Source organism: Castanea sativa, chromosome 2 (genome assembly GCF_040712315.1).
Source record: "Castanea sativa cultivar Marrone di Chiusa Pesio chromosome 2, ASM4071231v1".
Classification (NCBI taxonomy): domain Eukaryota; kingdom Viridiplantae; phylum Streptophyta; class Magnoliopsida; order Fagales; family Fagaceae; genus Castanea; species Castanea sativa.
The window spans coordinates 4342435-4369679 of NC_134014.1; the positions used below are offsets into that span (position 1 = coordinate 4342435).

The window sequence follows — 27245 nt, forward strand, 5'->3', positions numbered from 1 at the left end:
CCTCCCTCCCCAGAAACTCCTCAACAATCTCTGCAGGTTTGTACTATTCTCTTCTTTCTCCTCTCTTTTTTCTAATTCCTTAACTTTTTGTTTGGTTACTAGGAAAATTGCAAGAAAACTCTAGAATCTTTCATTTAATAGACTATTTTGTTATATTTTTGTTACTTTTATCACTTTAAAAAATCACAAGATTAATACCCAGAGGCTTAAGTCATGGTGTTGGTGGGGCAAGGTAATGGCCATTTGGGTTTCTTCCATTACTTTTTGTAGAACCCATTAGTCATCAAAATGTATCACTTAGTTTCCTTATGTAAGCTTCTGCGTGTGTGTTGTGAGTGTATGTGAAAGAGAGATTTATTAGTTAAGAAATGATTGAAGTAGATAGCCGCATGAAGCAAAGTGAGTCCAAATTTCAACATAAAAAAGACCCATGAAAAAGGTGTTTAATAATTTATCCTTGATGACCTTTTTCATGAGCACTAGAAAAAAAGATACAGGCAAAAAGAGAGTTGGCTTGACTATTTAATGTAAATGAAGGTGGTGGGGTCCCATTTCACTAATTAATGTGAACCTGGAGGCTTGACTATTGAAAATCATGAAAATGGAGTGCATGAATGGATAGGAAAATTGAAGAAGTAAATGAAGGTGGTGGGGTCCCATTTAGCTAATTGATGAGTGTTGAGAAATAGTCATATGGGGTGTGGGTCCGTGGATGGTAACATAATGTTTACCCACCTTCTTTGGCTTTACAATATCTAATAAGTCCAACTATGTCCAAGCTCTTGTTGTTGGTGGGACTTGCTCTCCATACCCCAAACCAAATTTATCTTTGACTCATTCAAATGGTGTAGTTTGCACAGGGAGGAGGGCACCATGTGAAAAGCCAAGCCTAATGGGTTTGGTCATGCATATGCTTAGTAGTATTATTTTTAGAGCAAAATCTAAGTACAATTTTTTGTGCAATACATTAGATTCCCCAATTAAATACATGGTTGCAATGCATTGACTAATAAATAAATAAATAATGTTATTTTTTCTAAAGATAATTAAGTTCGATGTAACTATGCCTTCTTAATTTAATTAGATAATTTAATTCTAATATACTGCAATTAAAATATTATACATAAGTTTTATGGTTATTTTTATCCTATTCATGCTATCAGAGGGTCCAAACCCATATATGTATCACAATGGATTTAGTTAAATTACTGAATGATTCACTTTGTTTTTGATTGCAACTATATAGAAACTCCTAAAAAACTTATTGAAATGAATATAATGGATACTTTCTTTTTGGGTGATTGTCAGGCTCCTTTCAACTTGTTTGTGATAAAAGTTTCTTGATGAACTTTTAACTACTAGGTGTTGTCATGGGCATCTGAGTACATGATTAGTTGGTATTATAAAGTGCCTATAATGCCATGGTTTTTCAGTAGATTTTTAAGTCACAACGACTTCAATGATAGTTGTCTAATCTAATGTGTAGTTAATGTTCTATGTTTGATTCGTTGCCATGTGGTTATAATGGTTATTGTGTTCCCTATATATAATTTGACACCTAATGCATATTGGACATTGTTTTCATGTTACATTAAGGGATGAAAGTTTGGTTTGGTGTTGGCAGTTTGCATAAAAGAGATTACATCACAAACAAAAAGTTCCTAAAATCTTGATACATAATTAAACTGTCTTAGCTATAGTAGGTATATCTAAACTCTAAAGCTTCCATCACATGTGTTAGTTAGGTACATAATCAAACTGACTAAGCTATGGTTTGTTTATGAAGTTTAAAGTTATGTGTAATCTTATTTGCATGTTTATGAAACTAAGTGTTTATGAAGTTGTTGTGTACTATATTTAAGATTATGTGGAATCCTATTGCCATGGTTTTTGCTTAAGTTTTTAAAGTTTCAAGACTTAATACATTTGTGTGAATGAAGATATGGATAGAGTTGATATGAGTTGTTTATTATATTTAAGATTATGTGTAATTTTATTGCATGTTTATGAAACTAGGTGTTTAAGAAGTTGTTTTCACCGCTGCCGCCGCTGCTAGCCGCCGCCGCCCTTGCCACACATAGCCACCGCTGACCCACCGATCTACAAGCTCTTCCCTCTCTAGCCACCACCCATTGCCACCACCATAGCCACCGCGGCCGTCGTCGACCTCCATTGCCACCACCATACTCTTTTCCCTCTTTTTTGGTGTTCAAGTTTCTTTAAAGTGTAAGTCTTTGTGTTTTGGTTTATGGGTTTGCTTTGATTTGGTCTTTCTTTAATGGTTTATGGAACTTTTGCGCTAATTTTTGCTTAAATTTTCTTTGTGTTTTGGTTGGATTTTGGTACAGAAAGTGCTTATTCAAATTTGGCTTTTTGAGCAAAAGAATTGAGCATCAAGGGTTGAATCATTGTAAGTTTATGTACAAGTTTGTAAATCTTGTATTTTTTTTTTTACTTAATTTTTCTATAGTTTGTAGATTTTGATTTTTTTTGTTATTAGTTTTTTGGTTTAACTAGCTTGAGATTAATTTTTTTTAAAAGCCCACTGCCCACTATCTTCAGTGTGTTATCATTATTCCCCAAATGTGTCAATCTTTTTGTTAAAAATGAAAGTATTCCTTTTTTTTTCTTCTTCTTATAGGATTTGGCCCAAGCCCTACATACACGCTAGATTAAAGTTTCTTCTGTCAAAGAAATTGGATGATTTGGAGTACCTATTTCAATTGAGACATTTAGGCATAATGGGTAAGTTTCCTTATGTGTACCAAATGACAAAGTTTGGATACAATTAAACTTCAAATATTTTCTGCAAAGTGGTCCTTAATTTTTTTGCCTAATTGTTCCAAGTCCTAACTCATAAAAATTTTCTGCAATGGCACCTTTATTTGCATTCTACATCATTTAATTGTTCTCTTTTATTTTGCAGGTTAAGTACTCATTTATTGTGATAAGCTTGGACTTTTTTTAGAAAGGTGATTGCTTGGTTTGAGCATAGTAAGTAACTTTTGCTTAAAATTTTGTACTTGAAATGTTAATAATTGCGTTGAGGTGGATTGTTGAGTTGGAGCAAGCGGGTGGCTTGCATGGTGCTATAAGGCGGTTTACATTCATATTGGAAGTGTTTACTATTTTTTGAAAATTTGGATGAATATTTTTTGAGTTATATTTGTTAATTACTTTTTGGACTTATACTTATAAGCATTCTATATTTGTGATTATGACAATTGTATTGGGTGGATTGTTGTGTTGGAGCAAGCGGGTGGCTTGCATGGTGTTATAAGGCGGTTTATATTCATATTGGGAGTGTTTATTAAATTTATAAATTTGGATGGATATGGTTGAGTTATGGTTGTTGATTACTTTTTAGAGTTCAATACTTGTAAGTATTCTATATTGTTATATTCATAATTGTTTTGTGGTGGATTGTTTAGTTGGAGCATGCGGGTGGCTTGCAAGCGGGTGGCTTGCAGTCATCCGACCTTACTGGTAGTATTTCATGGGCACCAGATGATGTATATGCTCAAGTGTTTGGTAATGAGCGCAATGGTCGTGTTCGGGGTGTGGGATTTGGCCCAACTCCAAGTATGCATCCTGCCAAGAGCACTCCTGCAATTGCTCAAGTAAGAAGCCAAGATAGGGATGCTGAAGTGACTCAGTTGAAGAATCAAGTGGGTTTTTTAATGGAGAAAATGAAGGATTATGAAAACTTGAAGGAGCAAATGACCCAATTCATGCAAGTAGTGCAAAATCAACAAAATCATTCTTCAGAAGCTAGTCGGGTATTAAATTTTAATGTTTTAAGAATATATTTGGCGTTTAAATTTTTTAAGTATAGCAACTATTATTTTGTTACTCGAAATGATTTCTTTATGAACTTACTTGATACTTTAATTTGTATTCAGGGTGGTTTCGGTTTAGATCATGAATCTCCAACTCCTTATAGGTCACAGGCTTCATCCCATCAAGAAGCTAGCGGATAGCGGTACATGCAGTGTTTTAAGGACTCCAAGGGCTATTACATAGTTGAACAACCACAATTATTTTGGAACTACTATACTTTGTTTATAATATTGCCATAGTTTGGGTGGTTGTTTTTTTGTATAGGTAGAAAAGTGTTTTGTTACAACCACATTTATTTTGGAAGTATTGTATTTTGTTTAATATTGTCATAGTTTAGATGGTTGTCCACACTTTTTTTTTTGTGTAGGTAGACAAGTGTTTTGTTCAATTCAAGATGATACATGTATTGGTATTAAACAAATATATATATATATATATATATATATATAACAAATATATATATATATATATATATATATATATATATATTGAATCTATGGTTAATGTGTTATTGTGGAATATTGATGATCAATAGGTATATTTGATTTATTACAAGCTTGTGGTAGTTATTCTTGAATTTTAAGCAGGTTTATGTAGCATTTTTAATATTAAAAAAAATAATGAGCAGGTTTTTGCGACGTTTTAAAAATGTCACTAAAAAGTAAGAGAAATCCTTATTCCTATAGCGACGTTTTAAAAAACGTCACTAAAAAAACAAGAGGACAACTGCTTTTGCGACGTTGTTAAAAGCGTCGCTTTAGGTGCAATTATTTGTGGCGTTTTAAAAACGTTGCTAAATGTATCTTCCTACATTATATACGAAAATGTTATATAATTCAGTGACGTTTTAAAAAACGTCACTAAAAGCCTTTGAACGCCACTAAAGATTAACATATAGCAACGTTTTTCGAAACGTCGCAATAGACCTATAGTGACTGCTCTATTGCGACGTTTTTGAACGTCGCAAAAAAAAACGTCGCTATAGATCATTTGTGTCTATAGTGACGTTTTTTTGGGGTTTTAGTGACGTTTTAGAAACGTCGCCTAAACCCAAATTTCTTGTAGTGTTGTGTCTATGACTATAACACTAACGCTATAAATGTTTTGAAGTAACAAGCTGTTGTTTATAAAAACTTGTATTATATCAGCTAGTTGGCAAAATTTAACAAATGGTATGTTTTTAGAAAAAATTTAGGAAACTAGTACACAAACGAAATTAATTAATTAAATAAACTGTTTTTGGAACTCGAGTTTGGACTATTCAGCCGCATGCCATTCGCTAAATTTTTTTCTAAAATGGTACTATTCAGCAAATTTTGCCCAAATTAGTCACATATACAAGCTAGCTATAAATGTTATGAATGTTTTTTTTATAGAAAATTTTAACCTATAACGTCCGCTCCTAATAATAGCCCTTTATCACCAAACTATAATACCAATCGTTTTTTTGTGTAGGCAAGAATTGAACTCTACATCTTTTATTCAACCATCATATTAATTTAACCAAAACACACATAAATATTATGAATGTGAATATGTAATACTAATCACATGCATGACATTTATTATTGCGGAGCCAAAACCACCAATTCCGGCTCAACCATTGAGCCAAATAGGCAACTGCCTAAGGCCCCCAATGAAAAAAGGCCCCCAATTTTTACCAATAGAGATATTCTTGTACCAATAGAAGTATTAATTAAGTCTTAAATATTCACCAATAAATAAAAAGTAGTTTTTTATCAAAGAAAAACCAGTTAAAAGAAAAATATTTTCATTAGATGGGTCAATCATTTAATCTCTCACACATAAATCTTAAAAGAACTCATTAATCTTACACAATTAAATAAATTTATACTCAAATTCTATTTAGAAATATCAAATATATAACTTTATTAAACTTTTCAATCATATTTTTTAGTATTTAGTTACTTCATTCAATAAATAGTGTTTATTTTAGTTGTATAGTCATTGAGTAATGCGATGAGTTTGTTTTAATTTGTAAATTTTTTCTTCTAAAAATATAGATTTTAAGTGAAAAAACCCAAAAGTTAAATAAATATTCTATTAATATTTAAAGTATAAGAATAGATCTCACTTAAAATTGTTGCCTTAAGCCCCACAATACCTTGAGCAAGCCTTGAAAACCACTATGCTAGTAATCAACGAGATTGTTCCAAAGAGAATCGTTCAAGCGTTGCCGAGTAATTTTTTTTTTTAATTTTAATTCTTGCTTTACTGCATTTTGTTTCCTTTGTTGTTGCTAGAACTATGTAGTATATAGTTCATCAACAAGCCCCATTGAATTATTTGGTTCCACTTATTGTCAATGGGACCGGAGATATTTCCAACAAGAAATATATTTAGAGTTGGCATTGGAATAGCTAAAAAAATTAAAGTTTATCAAAGGCTTGGTCTAAAGTTCATGAAAAATTAGCTTTTTATGATTACATTGGTATTAACTCAAAATTATTTAATCTTCTACTTTTTTTCTTTTTTTTTTTGAGAGAATTTTACTATTTAATTTTAATAATATAAAAACTGCACAAAACAAAGTAGCTAAGAATAGGAAAAACTGCACAAAACAAAGTAGGGGAAAAAAACAAAATAGGTGGGATTTAGAATTTTTGTCATCCATATCCTTAGCTATTGAATTGGCCCAGGCCCTAGTGTTTGTATCCATAAGAGACGTTGGTCCAACTGGGGCAGAGCGGCGGTTTTCCATCGGACCACACCAAACCAATAAAATCGTATGTGATACTCTGATACGTGACTACTGATAGAACTTGATACCTGTCATTTCATAACAAAAAACTAGCTAGGAATCTATTCTTCTTTTTCTTTTTTCTTTTTGAGATTTTCCTAGAAAGATAATAAAAAAATGACATGGTTAATTATTGAAAACTGACTATGTGTTAGTTGCCCCCATGCTACAAGTTTTAAGAAGACCAAAAACGTGTATCAAATGCATTATTACAAACAAGAATCATACTGCGTATCATATACTCTAAGTGTGATGATTACTCCACAATTTCACTGCGTGTGTCATTTAGTATGCAAGTTGACAAGGTTACATGCACGTTATTGACATGGGCGGAGCTGTTATTGGACTAGGGGGGGCAATGGCCCCCCCTAATTTTTTTTATAAAAATATTATTATATTAATAGGTACTAAGTTTAACAATTTTGTTCAATAAAATTACACTTTGCCCCCCTTAATAATGCCATTAATTCTTTTGAGAGTAATCTTATAGCCAAAAACGTTTTTACAATGTTTATACAAACTATTAAGGTATCAAATTCTTATTAGTTCGTATACTTGCATAACTTTTTATATATCAATAACCACTTATCACATTAGCAATTTGTAAAAATTTTGTAGTTTTAGCATTTTTCACCTTTTAAAGGACATAAAAAATTAATAGATTAAATCTAAAACAAAATATAAAAACTCAAAAAAATTAGCTCAACAACAAAAATTACCAATATAATAAAACTAAAAAAAATTAAGTCCAATCAATATATTTTACCCAGAACAAACTACTTGGCCATTTAAAAAAAATTTAACAAAAATCCTTAGTAGTAAAAAAATAGACTCAAGGGTCGGATCCACCGCACACAGCTAGCAGCAAAGTTGCCCCCCCTAACTCCAAGTCCTGGCTCCGTCCCTGGTTATTGACAACGACCAATCCGTGATTTAAGCACTGGTCAATTTTGTTCTTTGTATTAATTGCCAAAGATAACAAATCAACCACAAGTAACCACTGAAAATGCCAATTGGCAAGTACCTCTTTGACTTCTCAATTAGATACCTCCAGGAAGCCTGAATAAGTATCTCATCCACAAAGTAGGCGCATTTAGACCTTATCAATAATATCTTCAAATTATATGCCAAACTCAACATGTGGTTTGCTTGGGTGTTAGAATGTGTTTAGTATAAAGACTAGCTTCATCTAAGAACAATGATATAGAGGCGAAAGAAAAAAAGATTGTTCTGAATCTTCATGTGCTTCAAAAAGAAAGTTTCTCTAATAGCAACGCTAGTTAAGAGATGTTGGATGGGTTTTTAATGTTTATTTCCATTTTTTTTATAGGAAGATGTGAAATGGTTGATTAGAAGGGAAGGGGTTAGAAGAACATGAGGTTTGGGATTTTTTAATCTTGTGAGAAGTCCAAGCGGAGGTGGATTTAAATAATTAATGAAACAAGTCAGCTCCAAACTGTTTGATTTCTTCTAAAATCCACCATCATCCAATCATAAACATTCAATCTTCACATCCAATGAGAGATTTCCATATTAAGCTTGGTATGGTGGATTGAGAAGATTGTAAAAGATGATAAGCCACAAGGTAACATTAGACATGGGCCACATGGCAATTGGTCAGGTTGGATCAATCACATTGTGGCCTAAAACGAGCCGAGTAGAAGAAAAAAAAAATAGCCATTTTAAACGGGTTAAAAATGGTTGGGATAAATCAAGTTGCATATGAGTCGGGTCAGGTCAACCCATATATTTAACATTAAAAAGAACTAAGAAAACAAATAAATGCCAAATTTTTAGAGAAAATGAATCAAATCAATCATTGCACCTAATAGTCTAATATCTTTCTTTTTTTTTTGGTAAGTGGGCACCTACTAATATTAAACTATTTGTTACTAACTTACTATTATACATATGAAGGGAAAAATAAAACCAAAAAACATAAAACTTTCCATATTCTTACAATTCTAGCAGTTTTGAGCATGACTAAAATTTCTTTATAGTCATGTTAACATCTTCCATGTAACTTCGTTAATAATTCATAGCTAGAATACTTATACTAATTACAAATTTACAATTTGAGAAAGAGATAGGTAGATCCTAAAGAGCACCAAAAAGTATATACTTTAATTTTATTCATGTAAAGTTTTAGACCCCTTAAACACAAGTTGTTTAACCTAGTTATTTAGTCAAGTGAATACTTAGATAAATTAATCAGATCTAGGTTAACACCTATAAATCATATCATGTGAATAATGCAGAAATATAAAGAACACAACGATATGATGACCTAGGAAAACCAAACCGGTAAAAAACTTGAGGAGGATTTAACTTAGCTATCATCAAGGTAAAAAAACAAATCCACTAAGAAAGAATTGAAGTTTGTACAATAAGTCTTAGACCACTAACATCCTATTGTTACCTCGTGTAAAAAACTTACTACCACGACCACGTGACAGCTCTGAGTCCACAGACTACTTCTTTCCTTGATCTACTGCAACCACAAGTTCTCCTACTTGTGACTTTGAGACTCCACTCAAAGGTTTCAGATCTTCTTTAAGTTCTTTAAGCAGCAACTAAAGCGATCATCAAGCTCTTGATATGAATCTTGATCTTGATAACCCTATGTGTATGTATGAAAGTAAATACATCAAGATCTCACAAAAGATTCACCACACAACACTCAAAAGACCACTGAAATGTAGCTAGGGTTTTTCCTTTTATATGTGAAGTAAAACATAAAACCCTACACGTGACACAGGCTTGCGCTGAATTGGAAATTCTACAGAAAATTAAATCTGCGCGAGTTTTGATCAATCGAATCTAATTTTCGATCGATCGAGCCTTACGCATTTTTTCCAATAATTTCTACAATCACTCAATTCCAATTTTACAATTAAACATACTTTGAGCAAGCCTAAACCTAGACTCTATGTTTTGATCATGGTTTGCCAACACATTACATATTGAAGTTCTAATACATTAGTCCCTAAGGTCTTAGAACCTAACAATCTCCCTCTTTAGCAATTGGTGACAAAATACATCACAAAAATGATATGCTCAAAGTTAAAAATTTCCCAATCAGATTTAAAAAGCCCTAATTACAATTTAACCTAACTGCTATCTATCAGTTGCCAATGTAGACAACAGCTACGACTAAATTACCTTGTAAATTCCTAAAACACCCAACAAACACATAAATGCATATGTGGAAAATACAAGTAAATTAAAATAAATAAATTAAAGCAAATAACAAATATGCAAACTAACTCTCCCCTTAAGTTAGATACATCAAAAAACAAAATTTCTCCCCCTTTCAAAAACAAATTCATCTCCCCCTAAACAAAACATTTTTAAAACCTTTTCTAAAAATTTCATTTATTTCTCCCCCTTTTTGTCACGTATTGACAAAGACAATTCAAACAAAGAGTAAACAAAAAACATACGCAACAAAATATAAGAGGAAACAGAGAATCAAGGAAACAACTCCCCCTATGATCAACATAGGTTTTAAAAACATCTTTCTCCCCCTATAAAAATAGGAAAAACAAAACATGTTTTAGGAAAAATAGTTTTGGGAAAAATTTAGGAGGTGGGGAATACTAAAGACACACATAAGTTGAGGATACACTTGAAGAAAAAAATATTCTCTCTTTCAATAAATGCAAACTTGACATTATATGACCGATAAACAGTTGCATGAGTAGAGAAAATATTTGCACATTGATTATCCATCATATCTTTTAAAAAAAATATTTTCCACAGTTCACAAAAAAAAATAGCATATACTAAAATATACAAAGGACTAAAAAATTGATCAATAAATTTTAAATCAAATTGGGTACCCAATTTAGCAAAGTGTATACATATTATGTGTGAAAATAATGAGAAATATGACTGCAAGATGGATACAAAAAAAAAAAAAAAAAAGTGCAATGCATGTAAATCCTAAACACAATTTATGCATAAAAAATTGGTCAAATACTTTTTTTTTTTTTTTTAAAGGTCAAATACTTAAAAACTAAAAAAATTGACCGGTTTTGTTCCCTACATCAGCTTAGGCTTTTGTGGTAGTGATAATTTATTAATAAATCATTATAATTTCTTAAATAGAATAATCTACACATGTGATTGCCAAAAAAGAAAAGAGAATAAAAGAGAATGCATGTTCAAGGTGTTGGAAAATCTGGTTTTGTATCTCATATAAAACACACAACAGAAGCAAAAAACATGAATTTATTTCATTCATGATTGATAATATGCATTATGGAAATTTCAGAATTTAAGAACAAGATAGCGTACCTTAGTGTAGTAAAATTCAAAACAAAAACTTAGAAGTACTTGGGAGCACTTTTAATCTTCACTCCAATTCCACTTTACACCCAAGAAGTGTGGTCTCTCAATCAATTTCCTAGGGAAAATAATTGAGTGGCTTCACTCACACACACACACACACACCATTTCATAATGATGTCTCTCTTATAAAAAATTCTATATATTTCTTCATTTTTATCTAACTGATTATTTAATTGGGTTTGTCTATTGGGCCTTTTCAATTGGACTTTAGTGTGTGGCTTGAAGTAGGACCAAAAGGGACCAATAGGACACTAACTCTAATGGGCCTTGGGAGTTTTAGTCAACTCTTGACAAGTCCAAAGTTACCATTAATTATATTTAATACTACTATATAATTATAATTGCACTCTAGGCCTTATTAATAAATTATATCCCAAGACTTTATTATACATACAACTCCTTTATAAAATATTCGTAGTAATACAAAGTCATGGATGTAGACTGGCACTTTGAAGATTACTACATCTTAATCCTTGAGTACCCGGTCTAATCCTTTAAGTTATTCATCATATATTTATGATATCTAATTTCATAAATATATACTTTAGCATCTCCTTGCTAAAGTGGTTAATTAGGTCTAACACTTTGAATAACAAAACTCATTAAACTTATTTCAAGAAAATATTTTATATCTCCGTTAAGAGATTATGAATTTCATCTTGAGAATATATGGTCCATCAATACTAAATATGGCTGCCCAACATTTGGAGGTTTTGATCATGACTTTAGATCTCACTCCTGATATATCAAAGCAATTTACATTTCATGATCAGGTCCATTATCCTCTCAGGATTAAGAGTTCATGTAAATAGAAGTTGTGAGATTTATTATTCATTTGACAGTCGTTAGGAGAATAATAAATTTCACAGCGATCCAGTTCAATATGTCTTAACTCTTAAAACATATCAACATACCAACTAGAAGTCTCTACTTCCATGATCAAGAAAAATCATCTTAGTTGATATGTTATAGTCTTTGCAGATGAAATGCCCAATTTCATCACCGACTACGAACTATAATTCTAAATTTACAAAGAACTTGTGATTTATATCTTCTGTGACTTTTTACATAAATCACATATTATGCATCTCATGGACTATATGATAATGACCAAATATTCATGTTACCATTATTTTAGATAATAATAAAATAACTTTATTAATCATAACATTACGTCATACATAATGCCGTACATAGTATCATACAATAGGATTTAAGGACACACATCCTAACACAAGGTACTTTCTAATTAATGCCTCAGTCGACATATATATATATATATATCCACTTCTAGATGTTCAAGTTGAAACAAGGTTGTCACCTTCAAGAATAAGTAAATTATAGAAGTTTTGATAGCTTTTTTTTAATAGAAAATTAAAATATGATAATTTCCCTAATTAGATAAAGAGTTTTTTTTTTTTTTTGAGGAGGAAGATAAAGAGATTATTGATCAGAATGCATTTTCCAAGTAAAAAAAAGGTTAATATTTTATTACAATAAGTAAGGCTGGGGGTTTCAAATTCAATGTCAAGCAAAGTTAATACTTTTGAAGATAAGTAAATTACAAAAGTTCTCTCGTGGATACTGTTCCACATGACTAAAGATTATGTAGGATAATGACTTTATATCCCCCCCCCCCCCCCCCCCCCGGGAATTTACCTTTGTATTAGACTATGTACTTGTTTCATCATGTACAAAATATTTAAATGTTTAATAAGATTTAAAATTTTAAAAATGTTTGAAAATATATCCATTTAAAATGGAAAACAAAAAAAACAAAAAAAAAACAAAAGGTCAAGGTTTTAAAAGATGTTTCAAAATCATGGTATAAATTAATAAAAGTACATGCCAATATATTATAGAGTTGATGAAACATTTGGGTTAAAAGGACGCCTATTCGATTAAGAATTTTCCATTCAAAATATTCCAATGTGATAGTATATCCATATTGTATCTTACTATAATTTCATAAAATATTATCATAAATGAATAGTTGGTATTCAATACATAAGATTTTCGTTAACGAGTGTCATAGAGGCAAAGCGTACATATGACATATTTAGTTTGTGTGTGTGTGTATATTCTAAGTTTTGGTCAAAAGCACATGTATGTGATATTAAATCTAACTATTGAAAAAATTATTAAAAAAACAAGTTTTAAGTTAATGAATAAAAAAACAATATTATAAAAATATGAAAAATATTGAAGTTCAATGTGAATAATAAAAAAAATATTGAGTATATTTTTAATAATAATAATAATAATAATAATAATAATAATTATTATTATTATTATTATTATTATTATTATTATTATTATTGTAAGTGCACAATTGCACCTGGACCCAAAAACAATCACGGGCTCAGGCCCAATGAGCCTTAAACAATAAAATTTGTAGAGTGTGGGCTTGAAACCTAGGTTAGAAGTACTGGGAGCTCGATAACAGGCTTCTATAAACAAATACAGGTAAATAACGAACAATAATTGCAATGGGTCTCCTCGGACTCGAGCCGAGGACTACTTCTTTAGTATTTCTCTTTCTTCCTTAAAGATTACAATTTCTCAATTTCTTTTTCTTAGCTACCGCCCCCCTTTCTTTAGCCTTTACCCCCCTTTTATACTTCCTTCCTTGATACTTTTTGAATAGTGACTAGAAGTTTCCACCTCACTGTTCAGGGGTCACCTCCCCATTAATGCGGCCAGGGAGGTAGGTGCAGAGCCTTTAATGCGAAGGTGGCAGCCTTTACCCTTGATATTTTCTTTAATACTGGTGCATCTAGAAGATTCAGGATGTCCCCTTTTATCCATTAGTCTTTCCAGAGTTGTGCCTTGACCTTTATAATAAAATCTTGAGTTCTCTTGGATCTGTCCGAGGTGAAACTCTCCCTCGGCTGTATCCTCGGACCCTCGGCGTATGAGCCAACTCATAGAGTTTAATCCTAGAACAGGTCGGCTCTCAATGTTACAACCCAAAGGCCCATAGGCCCACTTGGGTCCTTTTACTCCCCACAATTATTATTATTATTATTATTATTATTATTATTATTATTATTATTATTATTATTATTATTATGCAACTTGGAACAATAAACAATTATAATGTTTTTTTAGGAACAAAAAATTATAATGTTAATTAATACTAGTATTAACTATTAAGTTTAGACATCATTAATTTATTGTGTTTTTGTCCTATAATAATTTTTTAAAAACTAAAAATACATATTACATATATTATTCGATATAACACACATTTTATATACTACAACAGGAACAACAGTCTACAGCATTGTTGTGGAGAGTATAAATATCTTATGACCTAGATCAAGGAAATGCCATTTCTCATGCTTTAGTAAGGAAAGTCATAGCAGTAGAAGATTTTATTGTATTGATGGAATTTGTTCCACCTGATATAGGCTATATCCTATGCAAGCTAGTTTTATTTTCTTAATAATATTACTATTTGGATTCTTTAAATAAAAAAAATAAAAAAAGGGTAAATTGTGAAGGACCCAAGGGAGAAATAATCCTAGAATCCCACATTGCTTGAGAAGGAAAATGGGAGAGGCTTATATTTGAGCTCACTATCTAAAATGTTAGGAGATCTTTTAAAACCGTGAAGGCTAACCTCAAAGCGAACAATGTCATATCATAAGGATATGAGTCCTTACAGAATGGTAAGGAAAATCCCCAATGTAAAGGAGGGTTTTCAATGTCACACATAAAGACATGAAAATAAACATGGAAAAGCTCTTGCGAGAGCTTAAATACAATATGACATATCCTGATATATTTTTTAGGTTACACCATTTATGATAATATCTTACTATGTTCTAATACTACCTAAACCTTAAAGTCTTCACCCCAATAAACTCTACTTGAATTATAATAAATAAACTTTCTCCATAGCATTGTCTAGCACCACGAGTTTTTAAAAATAATAAAGTAGTTTCGTAACTATTGTCGCTACCCACACAATCTACAGATATCATTTCCCTCCCAACTTTACTCCAAAATGATCTCTTCTATAATGGGTATCCTTCCATTTACTTCACAGTTTTGTTTTGGTGGTTTCTTCTTTTCATGCTTCACTTCCTGATCATTTCATCTTCTCTACTATTTTGTTTGTTGTTTGATGATGAGTAAATGATGACCCATGAAAAAACTATGATGTTGTCGACATTGGACTAATAAGATTGAGCAAATCAAAATGTAACATTCTTATAACAGTAAGCAATAAATTCAGTAACATTTTGATAAAAACCTGGGCAAGTTGCAGCCTTTGGGTTGCCATCTCCACTTGGTGTAAAGCAAATCAGGTCTTCCATTCTCGGAGAAACGAAATCCCTCATCTATAAATCTACAATATTTGGACTGATACAAAGGATAGTTCTCATCCCATATCCAATCACCTTCAAATACATCACACCTTTCACCCTTTTCTCCAAGAAAATCAACCCTTTGGTCCTCACCAGCGTCCCCTTTAGATAGGAACCTCTCTGACTGAGCTTGAAATGGAATCCTTATAAGCATAGCTCTGTAATCCAAGCAGAAGAAGCAACAAATCACAGAGATACTAGCAAAAACGAATCTGAGAACACTTGCATACAGCTTAAAGTGTTTAAAGCGTTTAAATTTCTTGAAAAGTTCAAAGACAGGATTGGCCTTAAGGTCTGCTTTTGATGGGCTCTTAGACATTTGAGCTCAAGAGTTGAGTATGGAATTTGGGTATTGTTTCTCTCTCTACAAAAAAAAATTCTATAGCCGCGTTTTTAAAATGTGGTTATAGCTCATAAAAACGTGGCTATAGGATTATTTGGCCTATTACTGCATTTTTTTAGGTCACATTTACAACAGTGGCCTAAAGCCCGTGGCTATAGGCTAGGACCAATGGCCGTGTTTTTAGAAACACGGCTATAGGACAAAGTCTAGCCGCATTTTTCAAACGCGGCTATAGGTAACAATTATAAAAACGCGGCTATAGGAGCCATTTGTAGCCGCATTTAAAAACGTGGCTATAGGTCACTTGTTGACAACTTCGAAGACATATTGTAGCCGTGTTTAAAAACGCGGCTACAACCCCTGAATATTTTTTTGAATTTGTCTATGGTTGCGTTTTACAAATGCTGCTATAAATTTTACAAACGTTACTATAGAAAACCTGTCACACACTAAATTCCGGCTTGTTGCATGCAAAAAAATAACAAGCCAAAATTTTGCAGGGCTATCAAGCTAGAATTTTCTCAAACCTGTCATAATTTCAATCAATCTTTAAGGAATACGGGAAATTATCAATCTTTATGGAATATATAGTTCAATACAGCAACAAAATGGAGGAAAGTTCAGGGTCCATTTGACACAAAAAAGATGCAACAAGCATCAACACATGACTTTGAGATATCTCAACTGCAAACATTGCGCACATGAATGTCTCTAACCTTCCTATGGCTATCCCGGATGCTTCTAGGGGTGCCTTCCCATCTCCAAGCTCTTGTCTACAAGTGGGGCATAGGTTTTGTACCCTTGTTTTACAGGTAGAACACAGTTTATGTCCATAATGGCATTGTAAAAATATAAAGGCAACAGTCAGCTATTTCGAACCAAACAAAGAACTAAGAAGAACATAAGTTACTTCATATAAAGAAAACCTTTACTTTTCCAAAATTGAATGCTATGATCAAAATATACAACAGCTAGAAACGCTCTTAAAAACAAGATTAGTGAAGTTAGACAACTTCTCAGCACTACCAAATGCGATCTTATATAGCTTCTATACTTTCAATTGTAACCAACTCAACAAACTATTTTCTTTTCTCTTTTATTTTTCTAATCACCTAAGAACACTTGGAAATAAACTCATCAAAAGCACCACAAACTCAAAAGCAATGCAAATTCCATAGAATACCCAATTCATGTTTCTTCCTAAACAACTAAGCATACTCGTCTTTTCTTTTTTTATAATTCTAACCAACTAGGAAGAGTCTATAACTTCACTCGGAAACAAACTCATCAAAAGCAATACAAATTCCATAGAATACCCAATTAATGTATCTCCCTAAACAATGATATGGACCAATTCCCCTTAGCTACAATTGTTGGTTTGCTGCAATATCCACTAAGCAAACAAAACCAATCAAATCAACTATCACATGTTGTAGCTTAGGTATCTCCATCAGTGAGAACCAAACTCGTAAATTTTCTCAAAGGAAGTATTGGAAGTGCAAAGAAGAAAATTATATATGTATGCTTTATAAAACTTTTGTTGATAGTTTTATTGACAGTTGATAGTCAAAGCATTACCTCAAAGCATCACCTCAAAGCATTACGATGTGAACTAATTTACGATAATACATGCAAGGTGATGTAGGTCAGACAAATTTGATTTGGCTTCCTTACCTTATGCGAAGAAAGAATGTATTTAATTGTAATCCCAAAACCACAAGCAGCCTTAGCCCACACTAACCAACACAAATCTGTATAGAGAAAACAACAGAGACAAGAATTGGTTAGACAACATGTCTATTGTTGTGAAATTTTAAAATACTCGCAAGTGTACGAACCGTACCGAAGTATAGTTTGACAAGAACGAGGTCGAACCCACAGGGACTTGAATGAACGTAAGAAAATTAATCAAATCTTAACCAAATTAATCCTAATCTAGTTTAATAAAAATTGGTTGTTTTGAAATTAAATAAACTAAGCAAATAGTTAAACTAATCAAAAGAAATAAAGCAATAAAAAGATGTAAACAATCAAGGGAAAGGAATTAAGGTTTTGGAATCCACTTTGTAAGTCATATCAGCATATTTATGATCATTAATTTTTCCCAACCACTACATGATAATCTAGAAATCAACCTTGCTATCATGGAAGATATCATCATTAAAACTTATGTTTAAAAATCTAAAGGATGTTCTTCTTCACTTCTTAAGTATAAAATCAAATCATCAATTGTATTCGTAGCCAAACAAACCACAAGATATATCCAATTCTAAAAATCAAATCATAAATTGTATCCATTGACTGACAAATCACAAGCGATATCCAATTTTATAATCAAGAATTAATAAACCAAGCATTCAACTAATTAAGATAAATCCTAAATCATGAGAAAAACATGATTGAACTCATATCTAGAAGCTCATCTTAGTCAATTGATATGAAGCAAGAACAATTTAAGTCATTAAAGAACAACTATTGTGGAAAAAATCAAATCACATAAATATTACTAATAATCCTTAACAAGGTTTCATCCTCAACCCTAATTATAAATTTAGTTATTCATAGTAATTAAAATAAAATATAAGAATAAAATACTAAACATTAAACTAGACAAATAAAATAAAACTAACTGTCATGAAAGAAAACCAAAGAAGTAGCCGCAGTCTCTATGTTCAGCCCCCAGCCCTAACACTAGTCTCCTTGAATTTTGCCCTAAAGAGCCTTTAAATAGGTCAAGGAATCCTATTACAAATTGAATTTCCATTTAGGGAAAATCCCAGATAACTTAACCGACGATTTTGGCCCATTTAAAGTCATAATTCAAACTTTTGGTAAACTACAAAATTGTAGCCCTTTAAGTTAAATTTCCAGCCCAACTTGAAGCATCTCGATTGGACATCTGAGCCGAACATTATGCTAAAAATATTAACTGATGTGCAGGCTGGAATCCCAATCCGAATTGGACTTGGATTTGATGCACATTTCCTTTGATTCCCTACTTCAATTGGACTTAAATTTAATTGGGTTGGCCTTCTTTAACTTCATCATGGCCCTTGTAAATGTAAAGTCCATTAGCATTCTTCTTTGCACAAATCCACTTATTTAATTTCATTCTCCTACAAAAGACAAATTCACTCAATAAGATTCAATTAAGCACAAAATTGATTATTCACCATTATTCCAAAACCAAATATAAAATTCATGAATTACCTCAAAATAAGTATGATAATGCTTTCCAACAATGATATAAATATGCAAAATTAAGTTATTATCAATGCACATCATCTACAATTTCAAATCATCAAAACCCCATTTTTTAAAATCCAATCCCTAATGAACTCCAAGCTGATTAAAAAAAAAAAAAAAACCTAGTTCATATTATTATTTATTTTAAACTCCCATAAACTTAAAATTAAAAATACAAAAACAATGAAACTGAACTAGATATAAAGTTGAGAGCTTTTTTCCTCCCTAGGCTTCAAGATACAGAAAAAAGATCAAAATTTTCTCGTTTATTTTATTTTCATTAACTTATTTTCCCTCATCAAAATTAAAAACAAGAATTAACACATAAACCCTAAGTCCAAAAAAGAAGACCCAAAAAAATCAAATCAAAACAAGCCGATCCTATTCAACAAAAATAGCACTTAAACAAGAAAATCCAAATTTAAACAAACAAAAAAAAAAAACAATTTTTATAACAAAAGCTTGAGTCCACAACAAAACCCATTACGAACAAAAAAGAAAAGAAAAGTGGAACCTTTAAAATCATTGAATTTTCAAGAAAATTAAGGACCCGTTTGGATAGGCTATTTACAAAGATGCGTTTTTAAAACATGCATTTTGAAAACAGCATTTTAAATACCACAGATAAGTGTTTGGTAAAAATATGAAAATATGCGTTTTCTATTTTTAAAGTCTTATTATGCGTTTGGATAAACTGTTTTAAATTTGGCTATTTTGAGTGTAAATTCTGAAAAAAGGACTTAACTATTTTGCTAAGGTTATTTTGTTATTTTTCCTTTAATCAGTGTTTTTTTAATTATTATTGAAAATATGTAATTAAGCCTGACAATTACACTAATAATAATAGCAATAATGATGGTGGTGTTGTTGGAATTCATGGAGAGAAATTTGTATAATTTAAAATTGAAAAAGAAAAAGAAATAGTCAAGAGAAAGATATTAAAATGATTAGGAAAATAATTATATTAAACTAATTACTAAAAAAATAAGCAAAGTTAATTGGTATAACTCAAGGGAATCAAACAAGTATTAAAGTAAATTTAAGATCATGAAATAAGCAGAGCTCATCAAAGTCATTGACAAAGAGTTGAAACTTGAAAGTGGAGGTAGATAATGTTGTCATTAAGTCATCCATTTGTTTTTAAGATGAACAAGTTTTGGCCCCAAGGAAGAGGGACAGTAGTGACCTCCACTTCATGAGCCAAAGGTCCCCAACCGATTATGCTGCTCCCTTGGGGTTGTTATTAAGTCATCCATGTAGTTTCAAAAGAGTGAGTATTCATGGTTGTCATTAAAACATCAAAGAATTCCCTATAGTTTTCCCAAAAAATGAAGTTAACCCAATATTAGTAAAAGCGCATGTGCAAAAACAAAATGAGCACCGCCGTTGAACTCAAAACCCACCCACCTCTCAACTAGACTATTCTATACCATGGTTGAAATATATGATTTGTGTTTTTAAATTTGAATTTTGACGTTGATCAAGAGTGACAAAATATAACTAAAACAAAACCTTAGGCACTGCCAATCATTGCTATGTTTCCTTTATTGTGCTGCATGTTTTTCCACATAATTAAGTCTTCATAAATAACTCTAATGCCCACAAACAATTATATTAAGCCTAGTTACACAACCTCAACAAACAAGATATGAAGAACATATATCCCAAGTCAAAATTTTGGCAAATAACACGGTTCAACACACCTCATTAAAAAGACCTCCTACCTAAACTCTCTCTACATATCTGAATTTACACGCTCAGACTCGAGGACTTTAATAGCTACTTCCACACCAAAAAATTATATTAAAACAATACCAAATAACTCAGCTGCTTGGTAAAATATTAATAAGTTGTGCAGTTGAGTTAAATAGATGGAAGCATATCAAAAGAATGAAAAATCCAGCAAACTACCTAGACTCTGTAAATAGTACTAATTACAAAGACTCAATTGGAAGTTTAGAAAAAGATTCCCTAGTAGAGAAGCCTAAGAGTTAAGATTTAAGACATTGTAATGATTATTGATTAGCATTCTCCAATTTCCTCATCATATAGTCTGACATAGATTGTCAACACCAAACTGACAACACATGTGATATACAAATGCAGTCACGCTAAGTAAACTGAACAGCTAGAATCCCAAAGATACATTGGTTCATTTGATTAAGAGAGAGATTTACAATAATTACTTAAAAAATAGTAAGATCTTTTAAGGACATATTTTATGTAGTTGGCTAATCCTTTGACAAAACGCACTTTACTTGTATTTGGATAGATCTAGGATGTGTTTAATACTCAAAGAACATGTTGTTCAAGTTTAGTATTAAAGCCATGAAGATTGGACCAAGAAACAAGTGAAGAAAAGGTGTTTACTAAAGCTGGACACCTCCTGGACAGCTATTGAACAGCTGCTCGACAGATAGCTATCTATCAAGGTTTAATGAGGCTCGACACCTGCTATCTATCGAGGTTACGAAAATCAGAATTTTCAGATCTGATTTTTGGGTCAGGCTTTTGTATTTGTGTAGGGTTTCTTTTCTCACAACCCTAGACATATATAAAGATTATTTTAGAGGCCGTCACATAAGAGAATACAAGGAAAACATATGCAAAAGGTAACTGAAGCCTTATTCTCTCAAAAAGAAGGTACTGCGTCTTTGCGCCTTAGGGTTTTGTAATCAAGTGCTTCTTAATCTTCATTGTTGATGAAATGAAGAACTTTGCAGCCAACATTCTTTTTTCTCAAGTTAGTGGGTGAGTTACGTACTGGGATTCGTGCAAAGGAGTTAGTCACGTACTGGGATCCATGCATCAAAGGGTGGCGTTCATATATTGAAGAGTTCAGAGGTTCTGAAGTGGTAGAAGGTTTCTGCTGTGAGTTCATCTACGGGGATTGTAGAGTCTAGAGACAAAGGTTTTGTACTAGATCTGAAACTTCTCTTTACTATAGTGAATTGCTTTTCGGAAAGGTTTCCCCCCAGGTTTTTTACTGTGAAACTGATTGGTTTCATTAGTTTTCCTAGATCATCATATTTTGTCTTATTTATTTTTCTGTTGCATTTATATTTGACATGATATTGATGTTTGTTTGTTTTTACAAGTTTTATGCATAATAAATCTAATTAACAACTTGGGTTTAAAATTTGTTAATTTTATCAACCGGGGTCTAAATTTCCCAACAAGATCAACAGTTATTTAGAGAAAAATAGGAAGATCAATCCAATGCAATTGCAGAAGACATGGACTAGACATTCAGACACAGTGTATAATCTAAACTCTTCTAGCAGGAAATATAAAAATTACAATAAAATAAAAAGAAGAAGAAGGCATAATAAGAAACAGCAGCCACACCAAACATCCAACCAAAATTTTATTCTAGTACCATTAGCTACCTCAAATATATCACGATGCATCAAATAAGATAATAAAATTCAATCATCCACACAAGCTTCACAAAAGATTGTCATTTGTCTTGATGTCCAAATAGCCCTAACACTTGATCTATTTTTAAATGGTTTAGGGTTGGGATTTGAAGTCTCCTTTATGTTACCCATATAAAAAAAATATAGGTTGTAACATGCTGATCCATGAACAATTAGGGAAAAAAATGTAGGATAAAAAACTTGTGTATATATATACTACACTTGTAGCAACAGAACTAAAGTTGGAAAATTTTGAAAATAAATATCATGTAAGATATGGTTCATCATCATTGTTTAATTTGATAATACATATAAATTATGGTTATTGTATGTTAAAAATACAATAGCATTGTAAAGTATGTGTGTAGTGTCTATCTAGACCATCATGACTCCAACTTTTCTTTTGTCTTTTTTTTTCTTTTTTTTTTGAAAAACTTCAATGCATTAATGAGAAGAAAAGGAACAAGAATCAACCTTACAAATCACCATTAAGGTAGGGGGAAGCTTACCATTAATGAAAAAACAAGAGTGGTTAGAGGCAAGAGCAAATTTTGCAACTGTGTGGGCTGCAGAATTGCAGTTTGCAAGTTCTTTTAACCCAACCAAAAAAGCAGGAATTTATAAAAATATAAAAATAAAAAACAGCTAAAGAAACTACATTTCTTTTGTCTAATTGGTATGATATTGGAGGTCATCTGATATAGTTTTCTGTGCTTTTTTGTAGTCCTTTTTGTGTCCTTTAGGGATCAATGATTTTCCCATGACAAATGCCAATCATATAAAAGTTTTTTTCCTACTATTTAGCTAATTTTCATGTTAATAATCTACCTATCTTGCAAATTGCTCTTTGCTACATGACATTCTAATTTCTTACATGACATTCTAATTTCTTACTGTAACATCTTAATTCCCTTACTCTACCCCAACAACTATTTTTGAGGTCAGATTTCCTCTAAACAACCACAACAATTTCCACCATTAATCAAACCAATCCATCTAAAACCTTAACATGAATTTTTTCCCTCCTGCTCATATAGTCTCTATTTATACTTGTATTTTGACAATTACTGTCAGTTTTTACTAGACACATGTATTTGAGTAACCTCAATCCTTAGGACAACTTTCATGATGCAATGTCAAGCTCTCCCTGATTTTTGGAGTGGCTGCCTAATTGTACACAAATCCCTTTAGTTCTCAATTTTTAAATTATTATAATTGCTTTCTCAATTAATATGTTATTACTAAGTAGTAAGCATTTGTTTTAGATTTCCCAAGCTTCTCAACTACTTTATGACTAATGATTCACTCACTATTAAACTTGCTGATTTTTGCCATCAAAACTAAATCACCAATGGACATTTTGGAGTGGACATGGACATTGCATGAACTTGGTAATGTTAACAAAAAGTTAAAATTTTATATAGTGAGTGAATGAACTTGGTAATGTTATGAATCAAAACTAAAAGAATCAATACATACCTATATATTTATTCATGTACATGTTCATTTAAAATTTTGACTCTTTGTTAATAAGTTATGCAGAGTTTTCCTAGCATGATGGAGCTTTTATTTCTATGGCCTTTGTTACAATTATAGTTCCTAATTCAGGACCGGTTGGTATTATCAACATTACTCAAATTCTTTGTCTTGCTAAGGAATTCTAGACATGATAGGAACTGCAAACTTGTTATAGTCTGGTGTGAATCAAAACTAATCTTTTTGGAGTAGTAATATAATTTTAGGATAAACAAATTCCCTACAAACTAAAAAAAAAAAAGAACATATATATTTTTCAAGTTTTGAGCATATTGCCCACCTAGTTAGTTCATGGGCAGCTCTATTCATCTCTCTAGGGACCCAATTGAAGGAGGGTGCTCTGCACTTGGTCACCGTGTTCCTAATACCATCAATAATTGCCTTAACCACCAACTAGGATATGGATTTGGTATCATACTTACCTCCACATAGGTTTTTACATCTCCTTGAATCAACATAAGCCATGCTTTATTGGGAAATTTCACATACTAACTATGGTGAATATCCTCTTATTTCACCTTTTTCTTATTCCTATATGTCCATCCAACAACACACATAGCAAGGAATACCAATTAAGCTTTTTATCACTAAAGAAAATTAAAACTTGAATTTTTATTAAAAGCCCATAAACACAATCTTGATTCTTGAATGAGAAACAAAATAAAGGAAACTCCTTTATCCATTTATTCTCAATCCCACCCAAAAAAAAAATTAAATTTTGATTTCAATGACATCTGTGTCTACAAATATAAAAGCAATTTTAAACAAAACTCAAATGGGCATGTATCGAAAGCAACTGAATTTCTATCCAAACGGGCTTTGTGAACAGACAATCCAAACGGGGTCTAAAGAAACAAAGAAAAAGAAGAGAATAGAGAAACAAACATGCGTCGAAGGATTAGAAATCTCGTACCTAAATCGAAGATTATAGGTAATGAGGGAGGCTGAGATCGGAGATTCCATCCATTAACCAACCTTCAACTCCAAAAGTCCCCCACTTCAACAAACTATCAACAATCAAAAGCAATGCCCTAGAATCAAAGTCGTACCAACGTCAAAACCAAACAGAACCTTAGAATAAAAAATGTGAAGTTCAACAATCAGAAGCAATACCCACACTTTCGTACCTGATTTCGATCGAAGAAGATGAGCAGCTTGAATCGCCGATCAAGATCCTTAAACAAAATGTTTGAGAGAGCCTGCAAGAAACGGAAAAAATGAAGGAAGTTAGGAAGTGATCTGAAAATGTGGGTTTAAAATTTACCTGAGGGCTTCAAATCAGAGAGATGGAGATTGAGGGCTTCAGATCAAAGATGTAGGGTGAGGGCTTGAGAGTGACAGATGGAGGGTGAGGGCTTTAGATCGGTGATGGAAGGTGAGGGTTGAGATCAGAGATGGAGGGTGAGGCTAGGGCTTAAGAGATGGAGGCTAATGTGCGATGGGAGATGGTTGAAAATTTTTAGTATACTATTTATACAAAGCCTAAAGCCGCATTTTTATCCTGTGGCTATAGGCAAATCTGAAGCCACATTTAATAAACGCGGCCACTTCCTAAACTAAAGCTCCATTTTATACACGCAGCTACAGACTAAATTTAAAGCCACTTCTATAAAACACGGCTTTAGGCAAGCTAGAGTCGCATTTTCTAAACATAATTAAGATTAAAAAAAAAAGAAATACGCAGGTCCTATAGCCGCGTATTTTAAACGCGGAAATAGCCCCACCTCCAAAAATGTGGCTATAGCTCAAGAAAACGTGGCTTTAGACGCGTTCTATGGCCACATGTTTAAAACGCCGCTTTTGTTGTTTTCTTTAAGCCGCATTTTTTAAAAACACGACTTTAGCCAGTTTGTAGCCGCATTTTTGCAAACGTGGCTTAAAAAAATGCGGCTTAAGACCCGCGTGTTTTGTAGTGTATTCAACCACATGCCATTCACCAAATTTTTTTCCAAAATGGTACTATTCAGCAAATTTTTCCCAAACTAGTCACATATACAAGCTAGCTATAAATGTTATGAATGTTTTTTTTCAGAAAAATTTTAACATATAACATTCGCTCCTAATAATAGCTCTTTATCATCAGACCATAACACCAATCGATTTTTTGTATAGGCAGGAATTGAACTTTACATCTTTTATTCAACCATCATGTTTAACTAAAACCCACATAAATATTATAAATGTGAATATGTAATACTAATCACATGCATGACATTTATTATTGCGGAGCCAAAACCACTATGCTAGTAATCAACGAGATTGTTCCAAAGAGAATCATTCAAGCATTAATTGCCGAGTAATGTTTTTTTTTTTAATTTTAATTCTTGCTTTACAGCGTTTTGTTTCCTTTGTTGTTTTCTCCTAGGGCTGACTTACTAGCGTTGAAGTCGCGTAAGCCAGATGGTTTTTTATACCATGCCTGGCCTGCTAACTTGAAACTGTCAAACACAATTTTTTATAAGCGTAAATGCACTTTTAGTCCCTACATTTTGACTTTTTCCATTTAAACCCCTATATTTTATTTTTACCACTTTTAGTCTTTAGACCAATTAACTCAGGGATATTTAAGTCCATCAACACCATTCCATCACCAAACTAATAGGGAAAGTTGATGTGGTTGACGGATCAATAAAATAATGATATTTTTTACACATAGATCAATAAAATAATGGGGAAAGCTCACGTGAAGCACTTACCAAGCAATCTGGCGTAAAGCTCGTCAAGCTCGTGCATGTCCCCTGAAATTCCTCCTGTGATGGCGGTGAGTGGATGAGTCTAGCCAAAGTGGTAAACTGGGAGTTTTGGTCATTTGGTTCCAAGCAACCAATGTTCGTGGATGGATAGGAATTCGGACATAGGTCACTTCCTCGTTGTTAGTAGTTTTTATGGAGAGGCAGCTCATCAATTGGTTGAGATGGTCCAAAGGGAGTGGGTGGTCGTGGGGAGGGGAGAGTTACATGGGCATGGGATTGAGGGATGGGTGATGAGGACTCCCCATTGGTGATAGTGAGAGCTGGAGGTCTGGTCTGTTGGCGTGAGTGTCGTGGAATCCTGGTCAGATGAGGGGGTCATGTGGATGAATGGTTGAACTCTGTTTTGGGATATATGAAACAGGGGATGAGGATAATTCTGTTTGAGAGGTAAAAGATGGCAAAAGACATGTACATGCATGGGTTGTACGTGGACAGCTAGCACTGAGACATGCATGATTTTGGTATAGGCAGAAATTAAATCTCAAATCTCTTATTCAACCATTAGAGACTTCACTAATTGAGCTAACTAGAATCATCAGTCTTATAACTCAATTGGTTGGCTCATTCTCATGAATGGAGACAACCCAAAGTTCAAATCCCCACCCCCCCCCCCCCCAA

General features: G+C 32.4%; 2 long non-coding RNA genes across 2 annotated transcripts; one reads left to right on the forward strand and one right to left on the reverse strand.

Moving 5' to 3' along the window:
• The first annotated feature begins 2042 nt into the window (after nt 1-2042).
• LOC142623978 (uncharacterized) lies at nt 2043-2737 on the forward strand. The gene is made up of 3 exons (XR_012842258.1): nt 2043-2226; nt 2349-2410; nt 2642-2737. It is a non-coding gene; the product is annotated as an uncharacterized LOC142623978 (long non-coding RNA).
• A 15392-nt stretch (nt 2738-18129) lies between these two features.
• On the reverse strand, nt 18130-25348 carry LOC142623748 (uncharacterized). The gene is made up of 3 exons (XR_012842214.1): nt 25002-25348; nt 24788-24905; nt 18130-18789 (listed from the first exon to the last, which is right to left on the reverse strand). It is a non-coding gene; the product is annotated as an uncharacterized LOC142623748 (long non-coding RNA).
• Between the last annotated feature and the right edge of the window lie 1897 nt (nt 25349-27245).